Here is a 10,028-nt window from a genome sequence, read left to right as displayed (position 1 = left end):
AGAGAACACCAGATGGATTGCGCCTGCAATGTCAATCAAAAATAATAGACCCATTACCATTCACCTTAATGGAAGGCTATGATCTAGTTATCTCCATAACTAGCTCATTTTATAGATCTAATAATTTAAAAGATTTAAGAATCAATTTAGAGAAGAGAAAAGAAGAGATCAATCATTAGACTACATTCCTTCCACTGACTTCACCAAGTCACTTAATTGGATTAGGGTCATACTGATTGAACTAGCACCTAGATCAGTCATACTGATCAACCTTAATGGCATGGGTCAACTTAAATCACTTAACGATCTAATCAAAATATAATTTATCAAATTGGTCAGGTAAGTGAGATCGATGGGAGAGTCTATTAAGCTTGTCTTAGACACTATCAAAATGACTAGGTAAGCTGCTCCCAATTAAAAAGCATCAATCAAAATGCCAAACTTATCTTAGACATCAATTGGTTAATTAGTTTTGATTTGACCAGTCTAATGATTCAGGTTCAATCACTAAGCCACAATCAAAGTCTATTTGATCTAATCAAAGACATGGACTTGACCATCTACAACTATTGTATTGGTTCTAAAAAATTTTGATTTAATCCAATTCAATATTTAGTTAGATTTAATCAATTTTTCTATGTAGTCCATTAACTCTTTGATTCTAACCTTAAATCTAACCCAATTAAAAGGATCTGATTTAAGCTAACCCATGCCCTCATATTTTATGCAATATCATTAGATATTAAATCATAATTCTATATCTAATCGATCCTTCACTTAATTTTCAATTAAGTTTAGCATCAACACAAATTTAGGTTATGGTTTGTAACAACTTCAACCTTTTTATTTTGTAAATAATTTATAATAAATTTTATGCAAAAATTTTTTATTCTGAAACTGGGTCGACTCAATCAATATTGAGTCAGCTACACAAGCAGACTGGGTCAACTTAGTTCAAAATTGGATCGGCTCAGTAATTATGTGAGCACATTTAGATTTAAAAAATCTTGTATAATCTTAAAACAAAATCCATCATAAATATCTTTTAGATCATATCTAAAATTTTTATGATTCGAGATTTTATTTTTTTATGATTAAAATAATTTTAATCATATAGATTAGATGCTTTATTTTCATACAACTTTGTATCACATACAACAAACCTAGGATTTCAAGATCTAAAATTTTGTAGAAAAATAAGTTCTTTCTGTCACATTCTTCTTCATGAGATCTAATCACATGGTACCCCTATATGCCATAAGAGTATCCTATCAAATAAAAAGAAAGGGCCTTTAAATCCTTCTTGCTCCTATGATAGAATGGCCTGGTGATCAACTCAATCCAAGTACTTGCTAATCAGATCATCTAATTGATCTAATGTAAATTATATTAGATATGATCATAACCTTAGATCACATCAAAATCAAATCATAAACATTACATGCGTGACATAAAATCAGATTTTATCGCAGATCAGCACAAACTAGAACAACCTTTTCACTGTAAGGGGTAAACCTTATAGCAGGATAATCTTATATCAGTTTATGTGATCAACCATTAATTAAATTTAGATCTAAGATATCATATATCAGATCTAAATAAAATTAAATTTTATATTTAATATGCACATATAATATGTCATAATGAACCTAGGCTTTGATACCACTGTTGGAAAACGTAGGTGATTTTTTACATGTATTTTGATATTTTTTTGAATAAATTACCGTGAAAGATAATTAGATTAATCAAATTAATCTAATATACATATTATCTAATCATCAAATCAACCTACTCTAAGATTTATGACATGATATGTTGCATATAAAATCTAAAAAATATTGAAGATAAAATCAGCATGCTTGCATGTGAGCAGTAGATCACATCTACTACTAATCTGAGTTCAGAACTCGATATCTGAGCACGGTTCAACGATCATCACTGTTGAGAGATATGGTAGAGAAGATCTTTTCTGATTGCTCGCAGCTGCACATACGTCCGGTCTCTATGAAAAATCCACTTGAAGCCCTGATCTGACGGATCTTCTCGGGAGTGCTAGCTCGCATGAAGATCTTCTTCTTGACTGATTTGAATTTTTTTTTTAAAATCTTAGAATCTTTTTAGAGCTCAAAGATGGACTTATAGAGGAGATGAAGAGGTAAAAGAAAGATAGAGATAAAATAATTTTTTTCTTATTTTTTTCTCTTCCCAAACCCTGAGGACCAAAACCCTAGAAACTTGATTTTTGCGCACACCTCAAGAGAAGAGGACCCTCCTCTATTTTTCTACATCAAGAACTCATGCTCCAAGACCCTCAACATGTAGAGAACTCTCTATTCTCTCTTACACACTCAAAACAAAATTAAAAATCCTTTTTTATAGATGTGTAAGAAGTAAGGGTGTAGAGTCCTAGAGATCATGGACTCTTGATGTGTTGTCACCCCTACTCAAATATTCATACCAAAACATGCCAAAAAAATAATGGATATCACTTTTCATATTTGTTATGATAAATTAATTCTCCAACTATTTTTTATGAAAAATCTCCTCAGAATATCACACATATAAGGAGAAAAAAATAAGTTAGTGGCAAGGTCTTAGAGATAATGTCAAACATTATCAATATGGTATCCTATTTCAAATCAGATTTGAACATACCATTTAAAATTTGATCCTACCCAAATTTGGATGTGGGATAGAGAAGGGAAATAAATCTTTGACATAAAAAAAATCTCAAGCAAAAACTATTTGTGAGTGAGGATATATGGCATCAAAGTGGGAGGCGCATGGAGAGGAAGAGTCCAATCCTATATGGACTCTAAGTTTCCTTATTTGAATCCAAACCAAATCATATTGGTTTAGCCCAAATAAAATATATGTAATCTAATATAATTAGGTCTATAAATTTTTAATAAAATTTTAATCAAATTAAAAATTGATTGAATCAAAGTTCTGATCAAATCAGGGATAATTCTCCCTTAGCGATTAGGTCATCTCATAACCTAATCGGGTCAAACCTAATTGAATCTAATTCAATTAAATTTTATTTAATCCTCTTTACTCAATCAAATTGAATTAATTAATAATTTAATTAATAATTAATTTTTTATTAATTTATTAAAACTTAGTAAATAAATTTATTACAACTTTTGTATAAGGTTAACCATCAATCGAATTGACGATTGAGCCCTTGAATGATTCTTAATCATTGATCAGCCACATGATCCATCAGAAATTTTTTTGAGTATGACCCCATAGGTTTGAACCTAAGATGATAGCATAAAAATAACTTTCTGAATCAATCAATGTAACCATCTAGCAATGGTGATCCGATGTTCGGATAGGTCGAATGAAGAAGAAGCAACATTCAAGAACCTATTGGCGTTTGGTTACCATATAATTCATCCCTGTGACCCTAATACTGAAGACGACTAGGATTTAACTGTCAATCTTAGATAAATCATCCATATTGTACTTCAATCTTTTTCAAATCCATCATATGGATTATTCGAGCTCAGATTTTGCTAAATTGAAATACATTGATACATTAACTTCTACTAATTCGAAGGATCAATCCCATCTTAACTCACACACCAACTTGATAAGTCATGACTGCACTCAAAAATCTTCTGTCACTGAATTATAAACTCAGATAGTCTGACATCAAAGTACAGTGAGTTGCTTGCAAATCACCATGGTGATCTCAGGTCGAAGGGATACTTATACCTATACCCTTCACACGCTACTCTTGACAACAAAGTGCTCCATAGTTGATCACGTTCAGTGATGAGTTACTCCTACATCTCATCTATATACCATATCAATATCTCCGCATCATTTGGTTATGAGGATAACCAATGCATATGGCATACAACGATCTACACTTGATATCGCTATCATCTTATTAATCGCATATCATTTGATTGTGAATCAATTTAAGGACTGCGTGATAAATCTTTCTTTATCGATCAAAGTAGTCCTAAGAACTTCATCACAATATAGGAGTTCATTAGAAGATGTAATCTTATGATAAAAAAGATCAAATAATTTTTATTATTTATCAATTCGTATACATTTATAATTAACACAATCATCAAACAATTGGCTTTAGGATATAATTCCCAATAGTATGGGTATAAGTGTCCCTCAGATCTGAGATCACCATGGTGACTTATAAGCAAGTCACTATATTTTAGTGCCAGACCATCTGAGTTTCTAATTCAGTGAAGTATACTGAGTGTAGTCAAGTACTTATCAAGTTAGTGTGTGAGTCAAGATAGAATTGATCTCTCTAAATTAGTAGGAGATATGCATCAGTGTATTTCAATTTAGTAAAATCTAATCCATATGATGGATTTGAAAGGTTAAAATATAATGTAGTTGATTATATTAGGGTTGACAGTCAAACCCTAGGTCACTTTGAGCATTTGGGTCAAAAGGATAAATTATACGGTAACCATACGCCAGTAGATTCTAGAATGTTGCTTTACAATCTTTCGATCTATTTGAACATCGGATCTCATTGCTAGATGGTTACATTGATTAGCATAAAAAATTATTTTTATACTATCGGCTTAGATTCAAATATATGGGGAATACATATTAAAAGATTCGGACAGATCTGATGGCTGAAGAGTCTAATTGGATTGTGACTATGGTGAGTCCCACTAGGACTGAGACTCCAGAGGAGAGTCCTATTGAATTGGGGCTCTACTATTAATAAAGAATTAATTAGTAATTAGATTAGTAATTGACTCAATATGATTGAGCAAAGAGCTTTAGATCAAGTCTAATTGAATTAGATTTAGTTTGACTTAGATTGGGTTTGATATGACCAAGCCTGATTGCAAAAAAAATTTGATCCCGATTTGATCAGGACTTGGGCTCAGTTAATTTCTAATTAGGTTAGAAATTTATTGAGATAATTAAGCTCCTAATTTGATTAGATTAATTTTTAATATTGGGTTCAAACTAGATTTAATTTGGTCTAGAATTAAATTAGAAATAAAGAGTCCAAGCCAATAGGGACTCTATCTCTTTATCCTTGTGCCGCCCTGAACCCATCCATTGGATCTCAATGCCAAATTGGATTTGGCTTGAGATTTTTGGCATCAAGAGAGAGGGCTTAATAAGAGTGGGTGGTAAAGCATGATGAGTCATGATCTTATCTCCTGCCTAATTTGAATGCGATCAAAATTAGAGATAAGGAGATAAGAAGGAAAGAGATTTTTCAAATATGGAAAGAAAGGAGGCACAAATTAATTTTTTGCTAAATTTCTATGAAGAGTTTTTAGATGTGTGAGACTCCTGATCTCCTTCACCATGCTAACTCTTATTTCTAAAAATTTTGGGATGCCCGAAAGGTGTTTGGCGTGGACTCTTTTGGTGCCCTCCCTTTAACCAAAACCCTAGTCCTTGTCTATTTAAAGGGGGCTCCAATAGTGGATGCCCCATATTGAATCTTTGCTATTTTTTATTTTTCTCCAGAGCTCCTTCTTTTCTCCATTTCCTCCTCCAAATATTCTCTTTCTTTGGAGCATACAAGACTTTTGAAGAAGAGGGGAGAAATTAACCTCAAAGATCCTTGCGAGCTAGCACTTCTAAGGAGTCTGATTTGCGCCGGTCTTTGTGTGGACATTCTATAGAGGTCAGATGATTTTGTGTGGCTATAAGTAACCTTAAAGAGCACCTATCCAAGTGTTGGACCAGCAATGATCAAGAGTTTTCAGTTCGATAATGGTTTTTGAACTTATTTGATCATTTTTGATAGATCTAGATTACAGTATTGATTAGATCGATGCAAATTTTATTTTTAGATCTTATATGCATATTAAATCATATTATAGGTCTTGGTATGGTAGCCTAAATTAGATCTTATACATATAATTTAGATTAAATTATTTAATCTAATTATTCTACTATATAAAATTTTAAAATTGCATGCATAGTACTTGTTGTGTGTAAAATAACCCCAGCTGAAGTTCATAAAAGGCCGACCCTTCCAGGGCTCTTCCGGCTTCCGACTTTGTGTGGCATCTTTCTAAACTCCCCCGACCATTCGAGCTTCCATAATACCATCCGGACTTCTCTGATAATGAGCTCTCCATTCATCTATCGGACTACTCCAAATGCTCTCTGAGCTTCACTATCAGTCAATTTTCTACAATGATTGACTATTCTCCGAATCTCTTCCAGACTTCTTCCAGCCATGATCGACTCTACTCCGAACTTCTATTGCAAGCGGACTTCATCTGAGCTCTTACAAGAGCCGAACTCCGTCTAAACTTCTACAGTGGATGGATCCCAGACGAACTTCTACAACGGACGGGCTCCACCAGTCGGATTTCTATTTCGAACTTCTTCCGGACTTCGTCAATGACCGAGCTTCTCCAGCAGCGAGACTTCTACAAAAGAAGTCTCCATCCTAGCTTTCACGACAGTCGGTCTTCGTCCAAGCTTCTATAATAAGAAGTCTCCATCCGAGCTTCCACGACAACTGGTCTTCGTCCAAGCTTCTACAATAAGAAGTCTCCATCCGAGCTTCCACGACAACTGGTCTTCATCCGAGTTTCTACAACAAGCGAACTTCATCCAGACTCCTACAAGAGCTGGACCCTGTCCGAACTTCTACAACAGAATTGAATCCCGGACTCCTCCAACGTTCGACCTTTCATAGTGTCCCAAGACTCCTCCAGCGGATGAACCTCCACAATACCATCCGAACTCTACTGTCGGTCGACCCTCTGCTGGATTCCTCATGGAACCAGACCTCTCTAACGGATGGTCCTCAGATGAGCTTCTACATTAGGCAAATTTCAGACGGACTTCTCCAACAGAAAGTCCCATCTGAGCTTCTACAGCAGATGACTTCCGCTGCAGCATCAGCGCCCAAGGCACTTGACAACAGTGGACTCGTCAGCAACCTCAAAATATCTGAGCCACTCTTAGATTGCTGAGACAGAGAGCCAGTTTGCTCCATCCAGACGTCCCAACCGAGCTTCAACCATTCGGCCCGAACTCTCCAGCACGTCGCGACAACGGACATCACTCCACTCTTTGTAACAAACTCCACATGGCCCTGAATGGCTCTCTGATGCTACTACTCTCCATAACAAACTTCATGTGGCCCCGAACGGCCCACTACCAGGTAGTTACAGATGTCACTGTCAATCAGTTACGCTCTCCATCTATAAAAGGGACCCCCAAATACGTTCTTCTCTAAGCTCAAAACTCTATCTCAAAACTCTGCTAAAATTTCATTCGAGTGCTCCATTTTTGTTGAGGCAGAGTACTGACTTGAGCATCGAAGGGTCTTGCCGGAGCACCCCCAACTCCGGTTTAGACTTCCTATGTAGGTCCCAATGGTGGATGCGATCCCCTCAACTTCAGCTTCTCCGACGTCAGTGAAATTCTGCACCAACAGAATTGGTGCTAGAGGAAGGGGCTGTGTCTTCACAGGACCCTTGTTCTTAAAAAGTACTCAACGGGACTATCTTCGATCATCTTCTTCGATATTTTCTTCTTCTTCTCCTGCAGATCCTCACCTGATGCCTCCCCGAAAGGCATCCACCAGGCTATCTATGGCCTCCGCGGCCAGATCTCAGCAGATCTGCAAGCTCTGGCCTCGTCTCCAGTTTCTCAGGCTCCTCCTCTGACAATGGTAGTCGACATGGAGTAGTTCAACCTGCTGGTTCAGCAGGTCAGAGGCCTCACCGAAGTAGTCAGGCCATGCAACAGCAGCAGCAACAGCCGCAGGCATCTGTGCGACTGGAAAGAACATCACCGGAGTTCCAGAATTCAGCGATCGGGTGGGCCACTTGGGCCATCGCCCTGTCTTTCCCAGAAAGAGGAAGCAGAAGGCGGAGAGCCCTCCATCTGATTATGATTCCACCCCTGGAGGGTCCCTACCTCCATTCCATCAGAAGACCCTCAAGACTCGCAATCGAGAAGATCTCCTAGATCAAAGGTTCCAAGAGATGAATCGGCGGATTGAGGAGCTCATCAGATGAGGTCGGCTCGACAGATTCATCCGATACCGACCTGAAGGTAGGGAGGATCGTCGAGGGCCCTACCACAGCCAGAGCCACCAAGGAGGGAAGAACAGCCTAAAGATTGGCCTCCAATTGGGATCATCAACACCATCTCTGGAGGATCCGATGGGAAGCAGCCAGTGGATCGGTCGGACCGCCCAAGCGCAGAGGACTGAAGAATCCATAACCTTTACTGAAGAAGATGCCAAGAAGATTCAATTCTTCCACAATGATGCGGTTGTAGTTTCTTTAAATATGCTGACTATGTTGTATGCCGTAATCTTGTTGATAGTGGGAGCTCAGCCGATATTCTGTTTTACGATGTATTCTCGAAAATATCCATTCTGGATGGTCGATTAGGGCCGATAAACTCCCTGTTGGTAGGGTTCACTGGCGATGCTGTGCCAGTGGAAGGGGTAATAACTTTAACCGAGGTTGCAGGTCGGTACCCAAAGTAATCAAGAGCATAAGTGGATTTTCTGGTGGTAAGGGCGCCGTCTGCCTACAACGTAATACTCGACCGACCTGGCCTCAACACCCTCCGAGCTATGGTATCGACCTACCATTTGAAGCTAAAATTTTCTACTAGCAAGGAGTCAGAGAGGTCAGAGGAGATCAAGTCCTGGCAAGACACTGTTACAACATAGCCCTACAAAGAAATGGTCAGTCCGACCCCTATTCGGTTGATGGATTGGACACCCGCGACGACCTTGCTAAAGAATGGTGTGAGCCAATTGAAGATCTTGTCTCAATTCCTTTGAACGATGGGAATGAGGAGCATGTGGTGAAGATCGGCTCTAACCTAGGAGAAGAGGTATGGACACAGCTCATCAATTTCCTATAAAAGAATGTAGATATTTTTGCTTGGATTCCGACAAACATGCCAGGGATTGATGCGGGAGTCATGGAGCACCGCCTAGCTGTTGATTCCAAACATCGGTCGACGAAGAAAAAAATTTGAAGTCATGCACTGAAAAGGCAAATGGCAATAGCTGAGGAAGTTGATAAACTCTTGAAAGTCAGGTTCATCAGAGAAATCAACTATCCGAATGGGTCTCCAATGTGGTTCTCGTCAAGAAGGCGAACGGCAAGTGGAGGATGTGTATAGACTTCAAAAGCTAAACAAAGCCTATCCAAGGATAGTTACCCTCTGCCCAAAATTGACCAATTAGTGGATGCAACCTCGGGCCACGAGCTTCTCATTTTCATGGATGTATTTTCCAGCTACAATCAAATCAGGATGGCACCGGAGGACGAAGAAAAAACTGCTTTTATTACTAATCATGATCTTTATTGTTACAGGGTCATGCCTTTTGGCCTCAAAAATACAGGGGCGACCTATCAACGGCTGGTGAACAAGATCTTCAAAGAACAGATCAGCCGCAACATGGAGGTCTACGTGGACAATATGATTGTAAAAAGCAAATCCATAAAGAACCATGTCGCTGACCTTGAGGAGACCTTCAGCGCCCTCCAAAATATAAGATGAAGCTGAACCCGGCCAAGTGCACTTTTGGAGTAATCTCAAAAAAATTCTTGAGCTCCATGGTATCGAGATGCGAGATCGAAGCAAATCCGAAAAAGATTCGTGCCATCCAGAAAATGATCACCCTGAAGTCAATAAAGGAAGTTCAGCGTCTTACTGGAAGAGTAGCAGCTCTAAATCGCTTCGCCTCAAGGTTGGCCGAACGATGCCTATCTTTCTTTCAGACCTTCAAGCAGCTGAAGAACTTCTGTTGGACCACTGAATGTCAGCAAGTATTCGAAGAATTAAAGAGCTACCTCAGCTCACCTCCGCTATTGGCAAAGCCCGAACCCAGAGAGGAGTTGTTTCTGTACCTACGATCTCCCCTGTGGCTCTCGCAGCAGTTCTGGTTAAGGAAGAAGCAAAAATTTAATGGCCGATCTACTACATTAGCCGAGTATTGAGAGATGCGAAATCAAGTATCCTAAGTTAGAGAAACTAACTTATGCCTTGTTGATTACAGCTCGAAGGCTCCG

The sequence above is a fragment of the Elaeis guineensis genome, unplaced genomic scaffold (genome assembly GCF_000442705.2).
Source record: "Elaeis guineensis isolate ETL-2024a unplaced genomic scaffold, EG11 Super_Scaffold_1000045, whole genome shotgun sequence".
Lineage (NCBI taxonomy): Eukaryota > Viridiplantae > Streptophyta > Magnoliopsida > Arecales > Arecaceae > Elaeis > Elaeis guineensis.
Note: the sequence above shows the minus strand (reverse complement) of the source record.